This window comes from Amblyomma mixtum, chromosome 3, assembly GCF_055824585.1.
Source record: "Amblyomma mixtum isolate Tamu chromosome 3, ASM5582458v1, whole genome shotgun sequence".
NCBI lineage: Eukaryota > Metazoa > Arthropoda > Arachnida > Ixodida > Ixodidae > Amblyomma > Amblyomma mixtum.
Genome location: NC_143014.1, coordinates 246,991,514 through 247,015,667, shown reverse-complemented (window position 1 = coordinate 247,015,667; position 24,154 = coordinate 246,991,514). Strand labels below are relative to the sequence as shown.

The 24,154-nt window shown below is 45.7% G+C and overlaps 1 protein-coding gene across 1 annotated transcript in view; it reads left to right on the top strand.

Annotated features, from left to right (window-relative positions):
- Positions 1-24,154, top strand: part of LOC149354268 (uncharacterized) — a 214,207-nt gene that overhangs the window by 43,666 nt on the left and 146,387 nt on the right. Inside the window, exon 2 of the mRNA XM_089583249.1 lies at positions 8,336-8,575. The gene's annotated coding sequence lies outside the window, so the exon portion shown is untranslated. The remainder of the gene's footprint in view (positions 1-8,335; positions 8,576-24,154) is intronic.

The following is a 24,154-nucleotide window of genomic DNA, read 5'->3' as shown; positions in this document are numbered from 1 at the left end:
AAGTGCGCTCACGAGCCTCGCTGCCCGATCCGCAAGTCAGGTGATGCTGACTTCATTAAGCCCGCAGCTTCTTAGCACGACACAAAAACTTCACAAGTACCCCGAAGAGCTATGGCGCTGTACAAGAGGACTGAACCAAGTTTGAACTTTAAAAAGAGATTTGATTTGACAAAAAACCATAAAAACAATTCTGATCATACTGCAAAAAGTATGCGTCTATACTACAGCAAGTTTAACCGGTGCAGATTTGAGTGTTGCTTCAATAGAACTGAGGGCGCAAAGTAAGATCAAATGACGCCTTTCGCGGACGTTGCGCCCTTTAATTGTTGTGAAAAAATACTGAGCTCCATACATTTTTCTTCGCGCACTTTTCGTTCATGGAAACAAAAAGTTACACTCAGGGAGAGTAGCGTTTTTGCGCAGCCATTTTCTGTGCAATATTGAAGAATAACAAATGTGCACGCAGCCTCTCTTTTATTATTTACTTTTCGCTTAACTTGAATGAAATTTCTCATCGCAGATGAATAACCAGAGGTAAGGGAAATTCTTATGCAGTCCGTATGTGACAATAAAAAATATATGCTCGACATGTCCGATTTATCCTAAATCTCGACCCCTCCTTACCGTTGTTCTCCGGAATGGTTAACTCTGTTCTATCATGAGTAAGGGCGTTGAGCGGTACTCCTTCTGTTTGTCGTACCGGTACTGTGATCTTTAAGAGCGACTACATCCTTTCTAAACGATTTTTTTTTCTTCTAGCTGTAGAAACGCGCCTCGACAGCCTGATAGCGCCATCTCTTTAGAGAAGCCGCTCTCAGCGACGGAAAAAACCCCAGAAGGACGGTAGTCGCAGCCCTAGCGACAGCGTGCTGGCTGACATGCAGGGGCTACAACGGGAGGCTATTGTTCTCTGGGACCGATCACATTCCGTCATCCGGTCTGTTACACGAACATTTCCGTCACGTGTCTAGCACGCGCATGCGCTGCCCGCCATCCCAGAGGAAACTGAGCCATAAGGGCGGTGCGCAGACGTCATCCTTTCTCAGGCTGCTGGATTCCAGCCACTGTCCTATTGGCTGTCGAGCAGACTCGGCGTGTTGCTGCCGGCACGACGCACCAATCAGGGCCTCGCAGCCTGAAGGGAGTGACGCGAAGGCCTAGCAAGAAGGCGCGTGTGTATTGAACCCCAACATGCCTTGGTGCGTGTTGCGAAGGGGCGTGAAAGATGTTGTAACCATTGACCAATCGCTGGCCATAGCTTATGCACAGTAGGCCGCAATGAACAAAGTTTCAATACACTGATTTAACAGAAAAGTGAAATTAATTGAAAGCGTGTCCAAAACAATTGGCTTTCCACGGTAGAAAACGAACTCCTTCGCAAAAGAGCCCGAAAGGAGCCGGGCAAGCAGTACCCTGACAAGACACACGCCTCTCCTTAAAAACGAAAAGGATACCGTTCAAATTAACGAATTGGGTCCCGAATAGGTATTCGCTCGCCCTTTCCCACGAACAGGGGAAGAGATTGTCGGAGAAAGTGTTAAAGCTGAATAGGGGCAGTGAAGCGACCGCGCGCATTTTAGCTTTTACCTTTTTTCGTGGCCCGGAGAACTCTATTATTTTGTAAAGATTATAGCCTGTTTTCGAAGTATTAAATGCCGACACTTGGCCACGAGGGTTTGATGTGCACCAATGCTTTTTATTTTCCCGTTCTCTTACATACGAATGTAACGCGGTCTTGCTTCGTGCTTATTTCCAAGTAAGAGGAAGCCCCTATGCAGCCTTTGGATCTGGAACCTTCTGTATATAGCTTTTTGGTAACCTACGAATCAGTTTGAGGCTTCAAATTTTCAATGACAGTATTCGCGTAATTTCAGCTCGAATTCACTAGATAACATCGCTGATATTGACAAGACCTAGACATCACTTAGTATTGATTAGAACCACGATCCCGCCTACTAACTACAAGCTTTAACCCTGGAGTGCGATTCTGTTGTTCGGCTAATGCGGACGATTTTGCATTGTTAGGCCGCGTCACTAGACACTCCGCGTCGAACGTGACCCTGTCGTTTCTGCGACGCATCAGCCGTCCAGTATACAGGCGACAAAACCGAGTCGGCGACGGCGCGTCGTGTAAGTGGAAGGCCTACTGCTTGCGCGACGACGTTAGCGAAATAGTTATTTACCATATTGAAAGTATGACAAGAGAGGACACTCCCTTAGACCCCAGCGGCCCGGTCGATTCTAGCCCACCTAGCCGTTAGTGTGAGCAACTTGCCCACAATTCCTGTTTCGGTTTCACTAGCGCGAATTTCGGATTGCTTGCGTGACGCTCAAACCTATTTTAAAACACCCACCGGTTGATGAAGCAGCTGGCCCACACTTCTTGTGTCGGTTTCACTGGAGCGTATTTCAGATTGTTTACGCGGCGGCCAATGTATTTTAGCTAGTGATGCAAAACTATCGATATACATGTACTATCTATAGTATCGATAGTATTGTCGATAGCGCGCTCTCGATACTACTATCTATAGTTAGTATTAGTATCAACAGTGATATCGATGGTTCTATCGATATTAGTATCGGTAGTACTAGCGATGGTTCTATCGATAGTAGTATTTATAGTACTTTCGGTAGTACTATCGAAAGCCGTATTTATGCTATGCGCTGTATATAGTTCTATGCAGTCTATAAAATCAACCACGCGTATCCACTGCATGATAAACTTGGTTTCCCGAGTGACTGGTAGGGAGCTGATGGTATGAGCAACTGATAGAAGGACTGGCCCGTGTTCGCAGCCTACGCGTCACAGAGCTCTGCATACGTTCCCTATGTAAAGTTACTGGATAATACGTTAGTGCCGCCAATGTCGTAGTTGCGAAGCATGTGTGCAAAAAGCATTTATGCAGCGGGTACGTCAGGAAGACGACGTGTGCAGTGCAAGATGGTGTCGTGTTAACCAGCACAACTCGTAGTGCTGTTGGTTCTTTCATCGGACGTGTTTTGCAGGCACCTTTTAAACTGAACTTTCCCGCTTTTGCGTCTCAGTTTAAAGTGTTAATCATTTTATATTACCTCTTGTATGCTGTCACTGCCCTGCCAGTCATTTTTGAAATAGGTTAACTTGTATATAGGTCGGCATATAACAGAAAAAGCCACCTGACATGCGCAGTGCATATTCCATGCTATCACAGGTCTATATATCATAAGATGTACAGCAATTAACGTTCGTTGTTCTTCTTCCTGCCATCATGCTATCGAACGCCTTGGTTACGATTTGATACATAAATATATATATATTTATGGTGAACTGCTTCCTGTAATCTGTGATTTTTTGCTCATATTTAGCTTTTACGTAGCTGTCACAAAATGAACAAGTGAGGGGAAAACCTCAGGTTGCTTGAGCCAACGTTTCGACAAGGGGACTTCTGTTCGTCTGGGCAAAGCGTGCATCATTGGCAAGGATTAAATAGGGTCTTCGCTCCGAGGAGGAAGGCCCCGGGGGTGGGGAAGGAAAGTGGTGTGAGAGGGGATGTGTGTCAGGAAGGGGAGGGAGGTGGTGTATCAAGATGTTCTCCTCATCTAGTATTGTACTGAAGATACTTCCGTTCTTCAAGCGATACAGCACTGCCAAACTTACAAACTCATCATCGATGAAATGCTCGATAAACATCGCAATTCATTTCCATGCACTGAACACAAGGTATATATGACCGCGCACGTTCTAGACTACCTTGTTGCAAAGAGAATGTGGCAGTTCAGTAAACAAAGAAGATCGGACTGCTCAAAGTCGCGAAACTTGCGAAAGGATTTACTTTTGAGTATCAATGTATCGATGAACATACTCCGGGTCCTTTACTGCGGAATTAAATATTTCATTCGTCCACAAGACATTCATAAATACATGCATTGAATATTTCTGGTAGTCAGTTATTGCAAATGCAGCCACACGGCACCGAGGTTGTGGTACTCGGCTGCTGAATAGAAAGACGCGGGGTCGGTCCCTGGCCACGGCGGCTTTAATTCAATGGAGGCGAAAGGCAAAAGGTGTGTACTATGCTATGCCAGTGCATGTTAAAGAACCACAGCTGGCCGTAATTTACCCGCAGACCTCCACTACGGCATCCCTCATAGCTTGAGTCTCTTTAGAACGTCAAGCCTCAAAAGACCGTGAAACCAATCAAGTATCGCAAATGTTTGGCTGTATCGCTAGCCAACAGGTGCATAATAACAACAGTGTTACTATCGATAATGTTAATATCAACAGTCTTAGTATCGACTGCAGTACTATCGGTAGTAATACTATCGATAGTAATACTATTGATTCTACTATCAAGTCTACTATCGATAAATCTATCGATAGTGTCTCGATAGTGCTGGAATCGATGGTTTATTTACACTAGCGGTAGCTAAAAAGCTATCGATATTATCGATAGTCTATTTCCCAATAGTTTTTCATCACTAAATTTAGCGCACCCAGCGGTTGGCGAAAGAAACTGGCACATAATTCTTTTTTCGGCTTCACTGGCGCAAATTTCAAATTGCTTGCGCGTTACCCACGTTTGGCTCTGGCAGGCGGTGGACCACGTCTCGTTTATTTCCTTGTGCGAATTTCGTCGTACTGAAATTATTACAATGTAAGTTGTGCAGGAAAGTGTACCTATAATTCAGTTTCAGTTTATTCACTTTGGATGAGGGTTATACAAAAGAGGGCGATAAATGCATCTGGGCCCATAGCAAGCTGCCAGTTCGGGCCAATGTAATCAGTGCACAAAATAGCGTGCCCAGGCGTCAACATTAAAAAAAATGTGTACATTTTATATGCATAGAAGATATAACACAAAACTAATAATCAACTAAAGCAAGCATATTCAACCAATGAAATGAAGGAAACGACAACAGTGAAAGTTTGTTACAAACATTGAATAATACATAAATACAGATTCAGGAGTATTAGACCATTCTATACAAAGTTATATACTTTTTAGTACACTACATTTCGGCAAGAGATTGAAAGTTATTTTTATAGATGGTTTCCTTTACAAGCGAGAGAAATTTGGGCTTCTTTTAGCCATTGCTGGAAGAGTGTTCCAGATTTTTATACCAATATATGTTAATAACCGTCTGCTGTATATGTTGCAAACGGCGGGTAAGTTAAAAAATATAATGGTCCTCACTTCGTGTGTGCCTTCGCTAGTAGTACTATCGATAGCAACACTATGGAATACTATCGATAATAGAATCGATAGTAATACTATCGATAGTAGACTATCGATAGTCTATCGATAGTCAATTTTAAGATAGTTTTGCATCACTAGTTTAACGTCCCAAAGCGACTCAGGCATATGAGAGACGCCGTAGTGAAGGGCTCCGGAAATTTTGACCACCTGGGGTTCTTTTGCGTGCACTGACATCGCGCAGCACACGGGTCTCTAGAATTTCGCCTCGAAGTGCCTTTTTGGGGCTATAAAGATGGTGGAGGGAAACGTGTTATTACTCGACAGAATTTTATACACTGCGCAAGCTTTTTTGTAATCTCCTGCGACTGGAAATGGCATAATCTGCAGTTCGGGAAATAGTGCTGCAGTGTGTTCTCTGTAACCTGAAAAGGTTAAAATGCGCAGTGCACGTTTCTGCAGAATGATGAACGGTTATAGATATGAAGGATAGGTATAGCCCCATGATTCAACGTAGTATGTGAGATGAGAGTGAAACATTGCGGAGTATATTACTCTGAGCGTTTTTAGAGTAAAGTTTTGCCGCGCTTGAAAAAGTACAAAACATGCATGGCTTAGTTGCTTCTAATCGTTACTGGTGTGCTCCTCAAAATGCAATGACGAGTCCAGCGCGACACCTAGGTATCGGCATGATTCGACTTATGTAATGCCTTTCTGACCAATCCTTACGTTAATAAAACTTTTGTTTTTGCCGCCTGAAGATGTGAAAATTAGGCAATCTGCTTATGTGCAATTCACAGTTCATTTATTAGCGGTAAACCATAGAGCTATGTTATTTAATTCTTTATTAGCAGTTTCTTCTAGTTGATTAATATCTTTACCGCAAACGAGTACAGCTGTATCGTCGGCGTATATAACGGCCTCACCATCTTTTTGGCGGTTGGGGAAATATGTACAAGGAAAACAGCATTGGCCCTAATACCGATCATTGTGGTACCCCATGTGAGACTGGCAAAAATTCGGAGGTGTCTGTTTCTATATGTACTCTTTGCTGTCGTTGTGTGAGATAGCTTCGAAAAAGTTTGACGCTACGTCGCGGATTCCATAGCAAGCTAATTTCAATAATAATAAGTCATGATCAACCGTATTAGTCTTTCTTTAAGTCCCACAATATGCCAATAACTGTTTCCATGTTATGTATGGTATTATATATATATATATATATATATATATATATATATATATATATATATATATATATATATATATATATATGTATATGTATATATATATATATTTACAATGGCTGTAACGGCTTTTCTTCTGGATTTGTTTGGTCGGAATCCGTGCTGATTAGATAGTCAGATTGTATTTTAATAAAACGTTTACCATTCGTTTTGTTATAAGTTCCTCAAATAATGTATTAATTGTAGATACGACAGATACAGGTCGTTAGTTTTCCAGCAGATCTGGATTCGCACACTTGAACACAGGAGACACCCTTCCCTTTTCAAAAATATCAGGGGACGTGCCGGAGTGATAGGCGGGGTTAAATATCTTTTCTAGGAATGGAAAAGTATGTGCATACTCGATTTTAGGAACTTTGTGGCTATAGCATCAAAACCGGCAGCTTTACCAGTGGGTAATCACATCACCAAACAACTTATTTCGGTGGATGTTCAATCTAAAAATCCATAGGACCGCAGAGAACTGGCAGGCAATCGAAAATGATTAATTTGAGGTATTTGCAGAGCTATGCTAAGATCAACATTAGTGAAATATTCATTGAAGCTATATCCCAGCTTCAGCTTTGAAAATTCATACAGGGAGCAATCTGGGAGCTTCGGTATGTGCATTTGCTCCTTGATAACCGAGTTTATTACCTGCAGTACCTTTCTAAAGGCAGGTATAGATTCATAAATCAACAAAGGCTCATTCTATCTGGCGCGCTTATCTTCTTTTCGGAGCAAGTCGTCATTTAGCATGCAGTATTCAATAAACAGGTGGAGTGTCAAGGAAACTGTTTATTCCGGGGCAATATAAAGAACGAGCACATCAAGGCTAAACACAAACTAAGACCAGCCTGGTGCAGAAATGATCTATAGAAAGATAACTGCGTTTCTTAATAAAAGCAAATCTGAAAGTATTAACAGAGAGAACAAAAGGCAGGTAATCAACACATAGCTAGTGCAAGCAGAAAAAAAATTCAAGCTGGACGTCATAAAATGATGATGGTTGCAAAATTCGTCCGCATTCAAAACTGTTTTGGATCTCTTACCCGTTTGAAGCTGGTTCAAACCAGAACAGAGTGGCGCTCCTGAGCCGAACTCGGAGCTGAAACCGAAAAGCGTGAGCCGTACTGAACCCGAAAAAATTCCGGTTCAACACCGTGCATGAGGGTGGCTTTAATATGGCGCTAAACTCCCAAATAGCGCACAGCCAGAAAAGACATTGAATCTGGGAAAGCTGAGGCACAGAAAGGTACAAACGAAGCAAGTCAGCGAACCTCACTATTTGCAGGCCTCACAGAAGAAGAAATGGTAAGCGACGATAAAACAATTTTTTTTTTTTCAAATTGGAGAACGAAGGATCGGAGAAAAAGTGCTCAATCAGCAGGCAGCAGCGATTACACAAGAGGCGCCCCTCTTCGAATAGGATAATGGACAAAATGAAAGGTCTGCCTAAGATTTTTGATCTTGGAATCTGTAATGTAAGAGCTCTAAGGCGTGGGGTCCTGCTGCGTAACCGTTCAGCCTTTCCCACCATCAGGGACAGACAACGTGAAAAAAAGCACTGGTGCTGTCGAGGGGGGACGAAGAACGGTAGAGGGCTTTCCATCAAATTTTTTGCCTTCTGTTACTGGGCAGATGGCTATAAAGAGAAATTTATAACTCCTTTCCGAAGTCTGAAATGACTAGTTTAGCCTGTAGCATTTCATTGACAGTGAGAGCGTTAGCGTCACATGTGCACACTTATCCAGGTTATGGGGCTTATACTGACGCGAGCTGGGCTCCGTATTTGCGTTGATTACAAGCACGAACGTCCCTGCCATAGTAACAGCGTGATACCGGCCTGGCATACGATTCTGTTGTTTGGCTAGGGCGGATGATTTTGAGTTGTTAGACCACGTCACTTGACGCCCTTCGTTGCGCGTCACCCAGTCATCTTGCAGATGCCTCAGCCGCCCAGCACCGAGGCAGAAAAGAGAATCGGCGACGGCGCGTTTTCGTTCACACCATGCCCTGACTGCTGTCTCTGCTGCTCGGCATTTCTTGTGTTCTGAGGAGCATGTGAACATGACGTGGCGCGTATCGACGCAAAAGGCGGATTGCAGCCAGGGGGACGAGCAGTGCACAAACCGGGCGACAAGGCTTCAACATCATGTATACAATGGCACCAAGGCAAGCTCCTAAAGTTGTTTCATACAGTTAAAATCGGTGGGTGGCCTTGTACCTCTTGAACGTAGAACGGCGGTTGCGATTCCGTGCCAAAAAATACTCAACATGAGCACGAGTAGGTAGCTCCAATAACTTCCTCACTGAAGTCTAAATGGTTTCTTGGTTATTACCCGTACACAGGAGAGCAAATTAGAAGAAAAAAAGAAGTGTGCTTTTCATTGGTACCGATGGAATAATCATTGGTTTAATGCGGCTAATCTGCCCCTCCTACACTGGCGCTACTTCAAATGCATCGAACTTTCGAGCCTTGGTCGCCTTTTGGTATTTACAATTGTAGCGACGAAAAATTTACTCGGTGGAATGTTCAGTCACGGGCCTCATGCGGCTGCAAATATATCTTTATACTGCAACCGTTTAATGTTGAGAACTTGACTGGTGTTAAAGGCATTATCAACAACACCACATTTATAGTTCGGGGGTGTGAAATGGCAGCGCAACTTGCACTTCTAGAAGCTTAGACGCCTCAACCCTTGCAGCCCATGGGGTGCGTGGCAGGTGGTGGTAGTTATTTTTGTCTTAAGTGAGGTGAAAAAGCAGCACGAACACGTACAGTCTTTGTCAAAAGTAACCAGGCTGCACGTTTTTCTTCTCAGTTGTATAATAAAGCTATTATACCAGTCCTCAAGCCCTAAATCTGTATAGTAAGACGAACCCCTAATCTCACCTTCAAAGAACTTTTTGATCTTTAGGGAAGCCGTGAGGGCTCTGTTATACGAATGAGAAGCAAACCATGGAGCCTGGTTACTTTTGACAAACACTGTACGTCTTTCACCGCGATTATGAGTTTTGTTTTTTTCCGCGATTGCGTTCCTAGTCGGCTCTTGGGAGATTGCTACATTTCAGCGGTGGCTTATTTTATAGCACTCACATTTGAGACAGATCCTCACAACGCAACAACAAAAATTTATTATATCCTTTGAAACAGTAGAAAGGGCCCAACACGCACCATGTGGAAATGAAGCCAAATGAGTGCAGCTGCCGTCCACTGGCATCATTTGTAATGGATTGCCAATTTGGACCAGGCACTTACATGTGGGAAATCAGCTGAGACGAGTCAACGAAGCAGGACAAAATTAAAAGAATATTACAAGCTACCATGTAGAATGACGATGCGACCAGTGTATTGGACAAAAACTTGACAACCGGCACATTTATAAGTGCGGGTCGAGAATTTATTCTTTTGGGAATCGATTCGCATGCTCATGAGTGCTGCAGCATTGCGACCATTGGAGGAAAAACAACAGCCCAACTCCCGCTAGAGGTATGAAGGCCACCGTTCGAAGAAGGCGCGAGAAGCAAGTTGGATTGAAAGTTGTGAAAACAGAATATGATTGTTAACCAGACATGTAAATGTTTGTTAACATTAGATGCATTCTTTTAATCAAGTTAACTTGATTTGGGATTCTCTGCAGTGCAACAAAACAAATAAGGGTAAGAGAGGCAAGAGGTATTACGCACAACTGCCAACTACTTACCCTTCGTTTAATTTTTGTTCTTTCCACTGGCAGCTTCTCATATACCGCATACACGCTTCAGCTTTCTTTCCAATTGCAACTGATCTATGCTCATATATTTCGTATTAAATGAATGAGGGGCTCATTTATGCCCTGCATATAAAGGAAGCCAACTATGTGGCTATTTGACTTCATTTCTTTGTATTATAATAGGCGACAAATTGAGGCCCACATGTAGTTCTCAACGAAATAGGAGCGACTTAAGTGTGGAGAATGAAAGGGGGGGGGGGGAGAAGATATACTGCAAAGCTATTAAGGAGCAAATGACATCATTTCACGCAGCTTAAATAAGATAAAACATTAAGATTCTCTGATTAATACTAATAAAATACGTGGCTGATTGAAAAAGTTGTCCTTTGCGCCATCTTTAAACGATGGCCTTGGAAATGCATGCGATGCTTCTAGGTCTTGTTTCAGTGTCATTTAGCGTGTTTCAGCGATTATCAGTACTCGTATTGGTGAAGATAAAAATTCACTTCGCGCAAGGTAAAATCAGCTGGTTGCACTGTTCTACAGGCACTGCGGCTGGACGTCTGTCGTAGTTTGGTAGCCTTGGTATACATCGGTTTCTTGCGTTCTCATCGTCCGATCGCACTTGATATCCCATTGCAAATGCTGCAGTCATCGCTGCACTTGGTCGGTTCCACTCGTAGACCAGGCCAGCTGTGCCTTTCTACACACTTCCAGCGAAGATTACTGAACTGAGAGTTCAACAAGACCGAACGGCTTCAAGGCAGAAATTTTGAAGGGGTGCGTTGGGCGAAAAAAGAAGTAGAAAAAATATTTCGTCTACCACCCCTAAAACGTACCCACGCATGACATCACTTCTCTTTGCTTCTCTACAAGCGAAATTAGAGATCGGGGGCGAAACTCAACGTTTTGGTATTAAAGTAAGCGAATTTTCAAACGTCGAATAAAAAAAAATTGAATAATAGCTTGCATTAATATCTGCATGTCTCGGTGGCTCACATTAAGGCTGACGGGACGAGCTTTTTATTGTGAATATAGAAGATTTATTATATGCACAGCAACAATGCGAACTTTTCCTTTCTGTGAAGTGATGCGTTGAGGAAAACGGTGAGATTCTGTTCCAGTATGTTTCGGACTGTTACTGAGGGATTCCCGAAATCTTTTTGAATATTACGTTAATGTCACTTTTATCGTTTTCAATGACCAGTCGTATTTATAGTGGAATGGCGTTTGTACTGGGTCGTGTGTGGCTCCAGTTCTGTCTGTGTTTTTAGGCTGCGTAGACCAGGCTGTGGATCACGTAATTGAAAACACAAAAAAATTTTGTTTTAGGTACGTCGATGATTTTTTAGAGATTTTGACGCGTGACTGTTCCTAGCGGGATAGAGTGAATGAGGCTTTGAATTATTTTAGGCATAACGGGCAAGGGCTGGCTTTACTGCGGTACCACTTATACTGCCGATTCTCTGCATTCAGCCGTTGTATGTTTGTGGGAAGCGTGCTTTCTGGTAGGCTACCCACCGGAAGGACAGCAAACTGCCCACCCTGGAAGGTGGTAGTTCAATTTAAGATTGGTCGAGAAGGGTTGCTCGGGATGAGGAACCCGATTCTCACACGACCCACCGATGGCAGCACCTGCCATAGCAATACAATGGCTCGTCGCTTGACCGCTTCACCACTTCGCGCGGAGTGATATCAGGATCCCTAAGCATCTATGAATGTAAAGCAGAGAAGGACCGAATACGCATATATGGTCAATAACTCATTATCGCCATCTGAACAACTTCCATACGTGGATGGGAACACCGGAAACGTAGAGAAAATCGAGGAGATAGCGCACTATTTCGAATTTGGCCTAACTACGTAAACCTACTGTGAAATGTTTTACACACCAGCTACCCCAATAAGGGGCTTCGCAGTTTCTGGACCTTAAGCTGTAAGTACGGGAACGACATGTTTGTTGGGCTTACCAACCACGTGCAAAAAAGGAACACTCGTTGTCTTTTAAGTCCGCTAACTCCAAATTAAACAAAAAAGACGTATAGCGTCCCTGCGTAGCGAATTGGCTCTCAATTTACCGTGTGTGCATGAAATGAAGATTAGCTTTGAGTATCAGGTGGTGCGCCAGTTTGTGGCTGCGGCTTTCCTCATGTATAGGTCTTGCGAGCTGTCGCCCAGGGCCTGACCCAGAAAGAAAGGCAGGTCGTCAAATAGGATGGCGGCAGCCGTACGTGAAACTGCTTGGTTTAGTTTGGTTTAGGTTAAGGGTTTTGATGTTCCCAAGACACTCAGGATATTGTGACGAAGACGAAGCTGGCAGTGGCGCGGGACGGAGCGCTCGCGCTAGGCCAGCGGCCTTTAAATCATTTCTTCTCCATTGTTCACCACACCTCATTCTTCGGCTGGCCGCCACGTTACATTTGGTGTGAGGTGCTGGGGTCCCTTCATCGCCTTCCTGGTCCCGGAGCTTCGGTGTCCTGCGCCTGCCGTGGACGTCGGCCCTGAGTGCCTGGTCCGTGCCGCCCGGCCGTGCCCCAGCCCGCCCGACCTGAACCGACCTCGCCGCTCACCCCAGCCCCGTCCCCCGCCCGGACCACAAGACACGACGACCCAAGACCCGACCGACCAGAGACCCGACCGACCAGAGACCCGACCGACCCAAGACCCACACGTTAAGACACCGTCCCCCTGCCCCTGCCGTTCGGTGCGTCCAAGGGCCTCGGCCGTCAGCTCCTGGCACCCTCCGGCCCGGATGCTTCCTGGACCGGGACTCATCCTTCGATCATCTTTCTCACCGTGGCGGCCAGCACTGCACCATCTTCTACATACTGTTCAACCCCCCACTCAAGACCATCGCCATTTCGCCGTCTGTTCGTCACCGATCGGGACGATCGCTCGGAGGCCCCGGGTAGTGTGACGAAGACGAAGCTGGCAGTGGCGCGGGACGGAGCGCTCGCGCTAGGCCAGCGGCCATTAAATCATTTCTTCTCCATTGTTCACCACACCTCATTCTTCGGCTGGCCGCCACGTTACAATATGACGGACGCCCTAGAGAGGGGCCCTGAAAATTTCCACAATCTGGGGTTCTTTACCGTGCACTGACATCGCATAGTAAACGCGTTTCTAACAGTTCGCCTATATCGAAAGGCGACCGCCGCAACCCGTATCAAATCCGCGGCTTTGGGGTGCGCAACCGAGCGATATAACCACTCAGTCCCCACGGCAGGTTGAAGTGAATTTTCACAAGGTTTCTAGTCGCCTCAAGATAGTTTCAGGTTGGAATGCGCCCCTCTGGCGCTTTCTGCGCCAAATAAACAGTCTAAGCTGTGCTTTAGCATGTGCGGTGACAGCAGACTTGGCTGTCAAATCAGGCTCGAGATATCCTACGTTTCATGTTCCATCGGTAAGGGTGTACGCCCTCTCGCTTCAACGTGAAAAAACTATTATCGGACATGCAGGGCGCTGCACAAACGAGTGACTCAGGAAACATGCGCATAAAGTAAAGAACAGTGATTTCAAAAGAGAAATACCTTCTGTCCTACGTTAATCACTGCCGCAGTTGTGCACCACGGTTTGATCCCACATCGATTCTCAGCAGAAGCCAAAACGAAAACACGCGACTGGCCTTAGAGGCTAATCACGCAAATATAAAAACGAGATGAATGCATCAGTGATACTTCCTTGTTTTTGTACGCAGCCGTATATAAGTTTTTGTGCTCGCGTCTGTGTGTGTTAAATGCCTCGGGAACGACTTGTGTATCTTTTTATTATGCTTACATATGTCCGGCCAATGAGTATATTTATGTGTTGTTACAGGAAGCAAAGAGAGTAGTCACTATAGCGCTGTAGTGTAAACAGTGGACCCACGGCCGACGATCTTTTAGAGAAGATCTATGAGGATAAGCATTTGAGAAGAACGGCATCTGGCAACGAAACAACCGCACCAGACAGCACTCGAGCGTTTGTATGAGGGTGACACGCAGAACAGGAGTAGCCTCGTCATACATGCACTATGTATGCACCTTAGTGGGCTGGGGAGTGAGTCCAGTTAGGAATATGCCACTTCGTTCACATGTCATCCAGGTGTTCCTACGAGAGCACTTATTCACAGAGAGCGCTACAGCTATTGTTTTTGCTTCACCTACAGTGAAAAAGCGAAAGCTGCGAATTGCCAAAAAAAAAAAGTTTACCTGGCGGCCATCAAGAATGATACCAGTTTGAGCAGTAGTTGGTCGCTTAACTTCGCCTCAGTGTGATGATACTGATGAATAAAGCCGACACGCGTTCATCTATACCTGTGAAATTCTCCGCATCTTTGATATTCTGCGGTTAAAAAAAAACACGAAGAACCCGATTGGTTGGCGCTGATCTACCTCTCAAACGCCAATGTTTCACCGGCGTCTTTCGCCAGTCTCCGGCATCCGGTGGCCTGCGCTTCGTAGACGTGAACTGCCTGATCGTCTCGCCCTTGTCTCTTCTTCCTGAAATCGCGAGCGAGCACGGGAGGGTCCGCCCCCCTCCGAAGCCTTCGGTCCCCTTAACGGGCGCGAAACATGGGATCTTCAAGCAGTCGTAGCGGTTTTCGCGAGGTTCTTCTTTCGACTCCTCCTTCGGTTCCCCATATTCTGATCCACAGAAGGGAGCGACTGAGAAAACGGTACGCTCACGAACCTCGCAGCTCGACACACAAGTGAAGTGATGCGGAAATCATTAAGCCGGGGGTTCCTTAGCACGACACAAAACTTCAGAAGTACCCCGAAGAGCTATAGCGCTGTAAAAAGAGCTTTTAGTTGACACAAAAGGATCTAAACAACTCTAAACAAGCGGTAAAAAATATGCGATTATGCTACAACAAGTTAAACTGGCGCAGGTTTCTTGGATGCTTAAAAAGGGCTGAGGGTGCACAGTAACGTCAAATTGCGCATTTCGCCAACGTTGCGCATTTCAATTCTTGTGAAAGAATACTTAGTTTCATATGTTTTTCTTCGCCCACTTTCTGTTCACACAAACAAAAAGCGACTGTTTAAGACAGTAGCGTTTCAGCGATGCCATTTTCTGTGCAAAATTGTAGAATATTATATGAGCACGCTGCCTCTTTTATTGTTGTCTTTTCGCTTAACTTGGCTAAAATTTCTCGTTCCATATGAAAAATCATGTGACAAAGCAAATTCATATGCAGTCCTTCTGCGACAGTAAAAAAAATATTGTTACGTGACGGCAAGCGATGGACAAAGGAATGCATGACCGATGGCGATGATATGATTTAATGGCTGCGAGCCTAGCATGAGCGCTCCTGCCCATGCCACTGCCCGCTTCGTCGTCTTCTAGTCCGTCACATGACTCGGGGCCACGAAGCGATCGTCCCGATCGCGCGAACTAGAAGAATGCCACAGACGATGACAAGCAGGACGTGACGATTGGCGTGGCAGAACATATGAACAGAGAAGAGAAGATGAAGGGCTTGCCGTCACGATGAAAGAGATGAGCGGGTGAAGCCAGGTCCACGAAGACTGAGGAGCCACCGGTTTCTGGAAGTCAACGTCGAGGCCCGTGGACACACCCAACGGCAGGGGCTGGGGTACTTGTCTCGTGTCAGTGTCAGTGGTCAATGGGTTCTCTGGTCAGTGGCGGCGGTCTCGGTTCAGTGGGGTCGTAGGTCGTTGGGTGTTCTAGGGTCTCATGTGGGTTCTCATGTGGGCGGTGAGTGGGGTCACAGGGCAGTTGCGGCGGTCGTTGTGTCGCCGTGTCTTCTGGTCGGGGCTTGGGGTGGGGCGGTGAAGAGCGGCGGCGTCGGCGCATACCTGGCAGGCTGGGGAAGCGCCGGGAGATGCGAAGCCGTGAGCTCTCCACAGAAGACCTCGGTGTACAGCAGGCTCCTAAGCTCCGGGACCGGGACGAAGAAGGTACCCAGCACCTTACACCAAATGTTACGTGACGGCAAGCGATGAGGAAAGGACTGCATGACCGATGGCGACGATATGATTTAATGGCTGCGAGCCTAGCATGAGCGCTCCTGCCCATGCCACTGCCCGCTTCGTCGTCTTCTAGTCCGTCACAATATAAACCCGACATGTCCGATTAATCTCAAATCTCGACCCCTCCTCGCTGTTGTTCGCCGGGAAGAATAACTCTGGTCGGTCACGAATAAGGGCGTAGAGCGGTGCTATTTTTTTGTGTCATATAGCCGGACTGTGATCTTTCAGAGCGATGTCATGCTTTCTAAAACTCTTTTTTTCTCATCGTAGAACCGGCCTCGACAGCCTCACGTCGCCATCTCTTGAGAAAAACCGCGCTCAGCGACGGAAGAACCCCCAGAAGAGCGCTTGTCGGAGCCTTAGCAACTGCGCGCTCGCCGACAGCGACTGCCTGCTACATGAATCCATTGTTTTCTGCTACAGGTCACCTTCTACCATCCGGCCTGTCATATGACCATTTCCTTCATGCGCCGAGCGCGTACATGTCCCGCACGTCATCCGAGAGCAAACCGAGGCATAGGTATGCCGCGCAGACGTCATCCGTAGACATCCGGTCACTCGATGGTGGATTCCAGCCGCTATCCTACTAGTGGCCGATCAGCCTCGGCATGTTGCTGCCCGAGAAGACGCGCCAATCAGAGGCTCGCAATGCAAAGAAAGTGACGGGTAGGCGTAGCAAGAAGCTACGCGTGGTATACTCTATCACACCAACGCCCCAACAACGCTTGGTGTCTGTTCGGAAGGGACGCGAAACAGATTGCGAAGCATTCAACCCCTCGCTACATATCGCTCAGTCCCCACCAGCGTGAAGCGATCTTAATACTAAACCTTCCTTTTTGCCTCCTTGCCCCATCATCAGAACGAGGTGAATCTCGGTCTGACGAAACTACCCGATCTTTATTCACGCTGAAATTTCCAATTTTTAAAGGCGAACTTTTAAAGGCCAACATTTTTGAACAATCGGGCGGCTCCGACACATTATCCCAGAAACGCTCTATGCAGCATTTTTCTTTCTTTTTTCCGAAATGGCTCGCGAACCGCTCCTTTAGCAGCCACCCCAGAATTCAGTCTCGCCAGGCTACTCCTCTACCGTGCACCCCTCCAAGGCACTTTCTTTCGGAAAGTTCTCAGTCGCTGCGATTGACCACCAACTAAAACCGGCTCTCCAAGCCTCTATATATGCAGAAAACCCCTCCTCTGCAGAGGCTCTGGCAATAGCTATCGCCATCAAACATAAAGGCCAAAGAAGAGAGTCCTCCCACGTTATAACAGACTCCCAACAAGCCTGCCGAGACTTTCTTAACGGCAGGCTTCCCTCAAGAGCAACACAGCTACTTGGCAATCTCAGCCAAACACACAGACTAACATGGACACCTGGTCACGAAGGACTAGCTGGAAATGAGGTAGCCAACGATCTAGCCCGAGATTTAACCCACCGGGCGGATCCTCATCCCTACCCCACGCCCATGCCTAGCACCTATGGTGACAGATTAGAACATATTCGGCTGGAGCGCAGAAAATTCCCACCCCCTCACATAAAACTAGACTCCTCCGCAGCCATAAACTGGAGCAAAATTCAGACCAACACTTTCCCTAACTTGTTCATCCTACACAAGATTAGCCCCACTCAAAAACTTCAGGGGGCACTTTGACTGTCTAAAGTGGGTAGAGGCGGAAGCGTTTTCCGCACCACCTTCGCTGTTTCTGTGTCACTGGTGGCGTCACATGTAATTGAGTACTAATTACTAAGTGATGACAAATCACTAATTAATGGTTAATTACTGAGTAATGCCTGAATACTAATTAAATGCTAATTAATGGCGCTTAAGCTTCGCCTTTAGGAGTGGAACGCGACAGCGCGTTGTAGCGCTGCCAGGGAGACCACGGAACGCCACCACCCGTTCGGCGCGATGCCTTGCCCTTTGAACGCAACGCGTTTTGAGGAAAGGAAATGGCGCAGTAATTCTCTGTCATCTCTGTGGACACCTGAGCCGCACCGTAGAGGAAGGGAGGAAGTGGGAGTGAAAGAAGATAGATAAAGAAGAGCCGTAATGAAGAAAATGAAAATTGTATTTGAGGAAAGGAAATTACGCAGTAACTGTGTCGCCAAATTCAGGGGGGCACTTTTTGACCTAAAGTGTGGTCACTGATGTGTGGTTAAGATGTTAAGCTTCGCCCCTAAGAGTGGAACGCAACAGCGTCTTGCAACGCTGCCAAGGAGTCCATAGAACGCCATCGCCCATTCGGTTCTACGCCTCGCTAGTCGGTAAATTGGTTTTTGAGGAAAGGAAATGTATCTGTCTCTCATTTGCCGGTGGACACCTAAACCTCGCCGAAAGGGAATGGAGGAGGATGAGAGTGAGTGAAGACACCGTATTCACTAGACGCGCCTTTGTTCATTCCAAACCATCGAGCTGGCATGGCGGAGTGGATAGCATGCTCGTCTCTCACGCCGAAGACCGGGGTTCGATTCCTGAGCTCGACCAATTTCTTAATCGGTTTTATTTATTTATATGGCCTGACTAGTAAAGCTAATTAGGCTAATTGGGTAATTAAGCAATTAACTAAGCTCAGTCCCACTTACTTGGAGCATCACTATACGATCCCTTCAATTGGTTGCATGGTTACTAGCCAAAGTACAATTGGCCCCGTTTGAAAATCGCGCACTGTGACGTCACGACCGTTTCCACCAATTGAAAAGCGTGACATTTTCTGTCGACAACTGCTGCTTACAACGATGAGACATTAAAGGCTTCCGCCTTAACATCAGAATACATGCCCTTGGTGTGGAGCTTGCCCTACGCTCTACCACATATCGTGGGAATGCACAACGAAACCAAAACACTTAACTGTATCCAACCCGACATATGAGCAGTGGGAGGTGGCCCTGACCAGCGAGACCTTGAATCAGCAACTTAAGTTTGTTCAGCAAGTCCGTCAGTCAGCTAAAGCCAGTGGCGCCTTGGACTAGAGGTGCCACCCAAGTTGCTCGAGCAACCTTCCTCATTTTAAATAAAAGTTTTCTCTTTCTCTCTCTTCGCGGATTGGGCGTTGGACTTCAGCAAGGTAAATTTCTTATATGTCCTGTCTTAGGGAAGGTCCACATTTACTTCGCGTGCCCTTCGCAAGGTCGAGGGCGCCGTGACAAATGGGTGTCTCTCCTGGGGCCTGGCCCCGATAGGCCAATACTTTGTGGCCGGCCGGCTCAAGGCTTCAAGTGATGTAGATTCGACAATCAAGCACCAAGAGTTAAAATGTAATAAATTAAATCCAGCTCTGGAAAGCTGCATTGTATGCGAGCAGGGTGTCGAACTGCGACCAAATTTGAGCCCCAAACCGGAACTAAACCCACATTTTTGCCCTCAACCAATACTGAACCGACCCTTTTGTTTTCCGCCATGTTGGAACCAAACCCGAACTAGAATAATTCGAAGGATAAGTTCCAAACTGGTTCAGGACACGGTTGAAAGCAGGTTTTGGTAGAAAACATCGCAATTTTTTTTTCAGAAAAATTGAGAGGTTTTACGGCAGAGGTTAATGCAAAGAGAGCTGCACTAGATAACCTGCAGAGAGCGCGCAATCTACGAAATGACTAAAATTAGAGGAAAGATTGCCGTCTGCGAGGCAAGCCACACAACTCTATAATGCGAATTTGCTCATCCGAAAATATTTTTCACGAGACCGATGAGAAACCTGGAGTTGTTTAGCCCTCCTCATTCAAAAAACTGCTGAAAATTTCAACTTCATTCTTTAAACGGCTCGTAATCAGAAACACCACGAGGGAGTAGCTCTCCTTTCTCAGTATCATATACAATCCATATCAGAAATTTATAGGAGAAACACTCAAGCCCCGTTGTGAAACAATTACTTTTGAAAGCATTTATTGTCTATGACAGCAACCGTAAAGTAAGAACTTTGTGAATCCGGGAATTTTTTTTCATTCGATAATTGTTTGTTACAGGCGCTGGAAATAAGCACATTATAGGTGGTCTAGGGCAGTAGCCAAAGAAGTAAGTCAAACAAAATATGAACGCCAGCCCTCTTAACACGTCACTTGTCCCTTCATTAACGTAGCTGGAGGGCTGCTGTATTTAGTTTACCTAGCGACGACTATTCTGGTCAGTACTTTTAGTGGGCTTCATCTTAACTTATTTTCTATCATTTAGTTTTCGCTCTGTGTGTCTCGTAATCAACCAGAACCAAGAGCCATATCTACCGTCTTTATTTTCGAATCCGCTGCGCCCCAAATGACCCGTTGATCTCACTTGACTTTTCCTAAAGTGCAAAGGACAACCATGCAATGTTCGAAAAGAGAACGCATGTTCGCTTCGTAATCTGTGCGGTGATGTTCAGCCCACAGTGACAATTCTCGTTGACGGCTGTCTTTCAAGAGGAAAACTGTAGATTGCCTTTCAGGGTGGATGTCGATACAACTCATGCATAATGGCAGGTAAGAACTTGAGAAATTCAGTGGCAGTTTTACATCCACGAAGCAGCCCATCACTTCCTGGAAGCGCTGCGGTGCTTAGAAAGCGTTGTGTGCTCACTGGCGGTAACTGGAACAACAACTGTTGAATTTTTGAAGAAGCTCATACAACTGCTGCAAAATTACCGCAAAAAAAAAAACGGGATGACGATATCCTGACGAAACTCATAGAAGGCGATTTCTGCAACATCGGGCTGACACTACACACAGAAGTGTCTACGCGTCCTTAAATGCGTAGTTCTCCGTCAAAAGTTTTCTGGAACATCGATAGCACGTCAAGTTGCAATTCTTGACGCGCTGTAATTCTTTCCCTAACTTTCTCAGGACAATGGCATAACTAACTCATATGCTACTCAGGTTTTAGCCTGTTACTTGCGTCCTCAAATTTTCTCCCACCAACAGATCTGAATGCCACTTGGAAGCATGCGATTAATAGCAGTGGCAAGAATGCGTCGCCCTTTCTGACTTGTATTTAATAACTTTTCCTGTGCTGAACTACGATCGTCCTGCGCAGTTATTTAGATACGTACAGAGACAGCAGTAACTTTATTACAACGCAGATATTTGCTACCACATTACGTGTCTCTTCTACACCCCGAATGCACAACGCTCGCGTGATTTCCGATGTTCCTATCGACTCAAATGCTGTGAACATGAAATGCTTTAAGGTCAGCTCCCATTCATAAAACTAAAGCTAAGGCGAACATCGCCCCGAAGTCACGGCGACGAGAAGCAGGTTATAAAGAACCTACTAGAAACATTGTGAAGCTTTCCTTCTGTAAAGCTACCAGAAAGAAATTTTCCAAGTGCACAACGTACTAAACTCACTGGGACCTCTCCGTGTCCAACATTCCTGCACAAAAATTATTAATATTGGAAACTTGCAAGGGAGTGTTATAGAAACATTGGAGGTAATGGTCCATTCTTCCGTTGTGTCGCAAAATCCTTGTCGTAAAGTTTTAAAATCGCACGCATCCAGCAGTTAAGACTGCCATCGAAAAGCAATGGGGAACGCTTCTGACGATACCAGAGCCGTTAGTAGCAAACAAATGCAAGCTTGCCGATGGAAGATCTGCGGATATATCGACTGTTATTCTGTATTCTTACGCTGTATAAAGAAATTGCGCACAAAAAATTTCTCGTTCAAAAATCATTTTGTCCATAATTGTTAGCTATAGCTATGCTGTCGCTGTATTGCTGCCTGTGTTTCGCTAATCGCTAAATCGACTTTGCGGTAACTTATTCAAAAACGATCTCAACATGCAACTTCCTGGCGCTGGTCACGTGATAACCCGTGACATCATTCCGGTCACGGGGCCACTTACATCTAGCCACGTGACGTGAAGCTTGTAATCATCCGGGGAAGGGCTCCGTGTAACCGCTTTCGGGGCAGAAGTTATTGTACTTATCAGCGGAGGCTCAAGAAAGGAAGCTTTGGTCATCTCCGCAGTCCATGTCGCTGAGTGTTCTAAATAGTTCCAGCTCGCTAAATGTATTGAAAATCTTCACCTTTTTCAACTTTCAACCGTTTGTTCTGAGAACCGAATACTTTCTACAATCAGTCAAAGAGCGACAGCAGCGAGAGATGGGGACAGCGCTGCCATGAACTAAAAAGAAAAAAGATTGCCTCCACGCATCTGCGCGTAAAGGCCCAAAGCAGTCAAAGAAGCCGAGCAGACGGTCCAACTAAGAACACATGCGGAAGGTCGGGGAGTCGCTCAAGTAGCCAGGTCATGTTCCACAGTTCAAGTACCTGGCCACTGTCGGTGGACAGCTGCCATGACATAGGAGCCTACGAATCTGCTCCAGTTCATTTCACGTTTACATATAACGAGGAGGTAGGCTACAATGATTTATGCAATCTGTGAAATCTATTTTAGAGGACAGTTTATATTTTGGTAATTTTTGATTGCTGGTGCGAAAATCATCTATTATGAAGTGCCTTTTTTAAAAATCTCGCTGTTCTGGTTGATTGAAGTCTCAGGCTCCTCTGATTCTTGCAGCGTTTACTTTCGCGGAAATCTTGTTAGGAAGGTACAGTAATCTAATCGATCAATTCTATTTTTTAATTCTTTAAGCCCCACCCTTCTAATGAAATATGATTTTATCACACTTCGCTGGTTTCGGCACACTTGAGGTCATGCGGCATTCATTCGCAGAGTGGCAGTTTCTTTCTCTAATACGTTGTCTCCTTCGTCCCTCTCCTGTAGTACCGGCTGAAAAATCTGCTCATCTCTGTTGTCTTAGCTGCTGTACTTTCAAGCACTGTGGAGAAATTTTCACCTCTGTCGAATTCTCTCCCTTGTTCTACATTACGCTGTTTCCCTTACAGAATAATACACCTATGAGCCTATCTTCAGTACATGTTATTAAATGACATGAATAAAATCCGCGGATTAGTGGAAGGCCTGCTACTTGAGCGACCACTTTTCTGACATAGTGAATTCAGGTGCAGTCCTACACAGACAACCCACCAGCTTTTCGTCTCATATTGCCCCTCATCAGATGCAGCGCTGGCACATAAAATCCTAGCTCCCGTGTTTAAGGGAATTCCCTAGGGTGGTGTAGACTAGTAGTGAAGGAATAAGGGAGTAATAGGGGACTTTCTTTTTCTATAGCTACGAAGTGCTAAGGAAGCTGTATAGATTTCCTTTGTTGCACTATAACGCCGCTAGAGTGGACGGTATTGTGTAAATACTCCCTTGCTCTAGTGTTTTTCGTTAACTGCTCCTAGGTACCGCTAATTTTTGTTCGGACTAGCGGAACCTTAGATTATCGAAAGCTTCGAGGTGTACTCCACATCTTTTCAATACCCTTATTTGGCCCTTTTTCTCGATAAGCCTATTTATGCTGGTCCACACACAATCGGAACTGAGGCAAATAAAGTCGCAAATTCGCCCCGTAACCAACACCTTACCTTAAGTAAAAAAAAATGCTGTCCCTTGCTGTCCGCTTGGAGAAGGAGGACCCTTCTGGTGTGGATCGTGCGGTTTTGCTGTTCCAACCTTTAATTCCCTTCTTACTTTATTATTTAAGAGTGGAATACATGTCTTATCCTGACCTGGCGGCTTTCGAAAGGCGTTTTTTTTTTCATGAAAATAGGATGCACGACGCAACTAAATTCAAGTTTATCATTCGTTTTCAAGTCTGAACTGTCTTAATTTCACCTGGAGCCTTTCATTGTCAGTAATAGGCTAGCGTAGGATAAGCACAAATCCTCCAGATTCTGATGCTTATACTGACGCGCGAGCTGGGCTCCGTATTTGCGTTGATCACAAGCACGAACCTCCCTGCCATAGCAACAGCGTGATACCGGCCTGGCCTGAGATTCTGTTGTTTCTCTATAGTGGATGATCTTGTGTTGTTAGACAGCGTCACTTGTCACCCTACGTTGCGCGTGGCCCAGTCACCTTGCAGACGCCTCAGCCGCCCAGCACTGATGTAGAAAAGAGAATCGGCGACGGCGTGTCTTCTCTCACACCATATCCTCTCACTGCTGTCTCTGCTGCTCGGCATCTCCTTTTTTCTCAGAACCGCGTGAACATCACGTGGCGTATACCGACGCACATGGCGGATT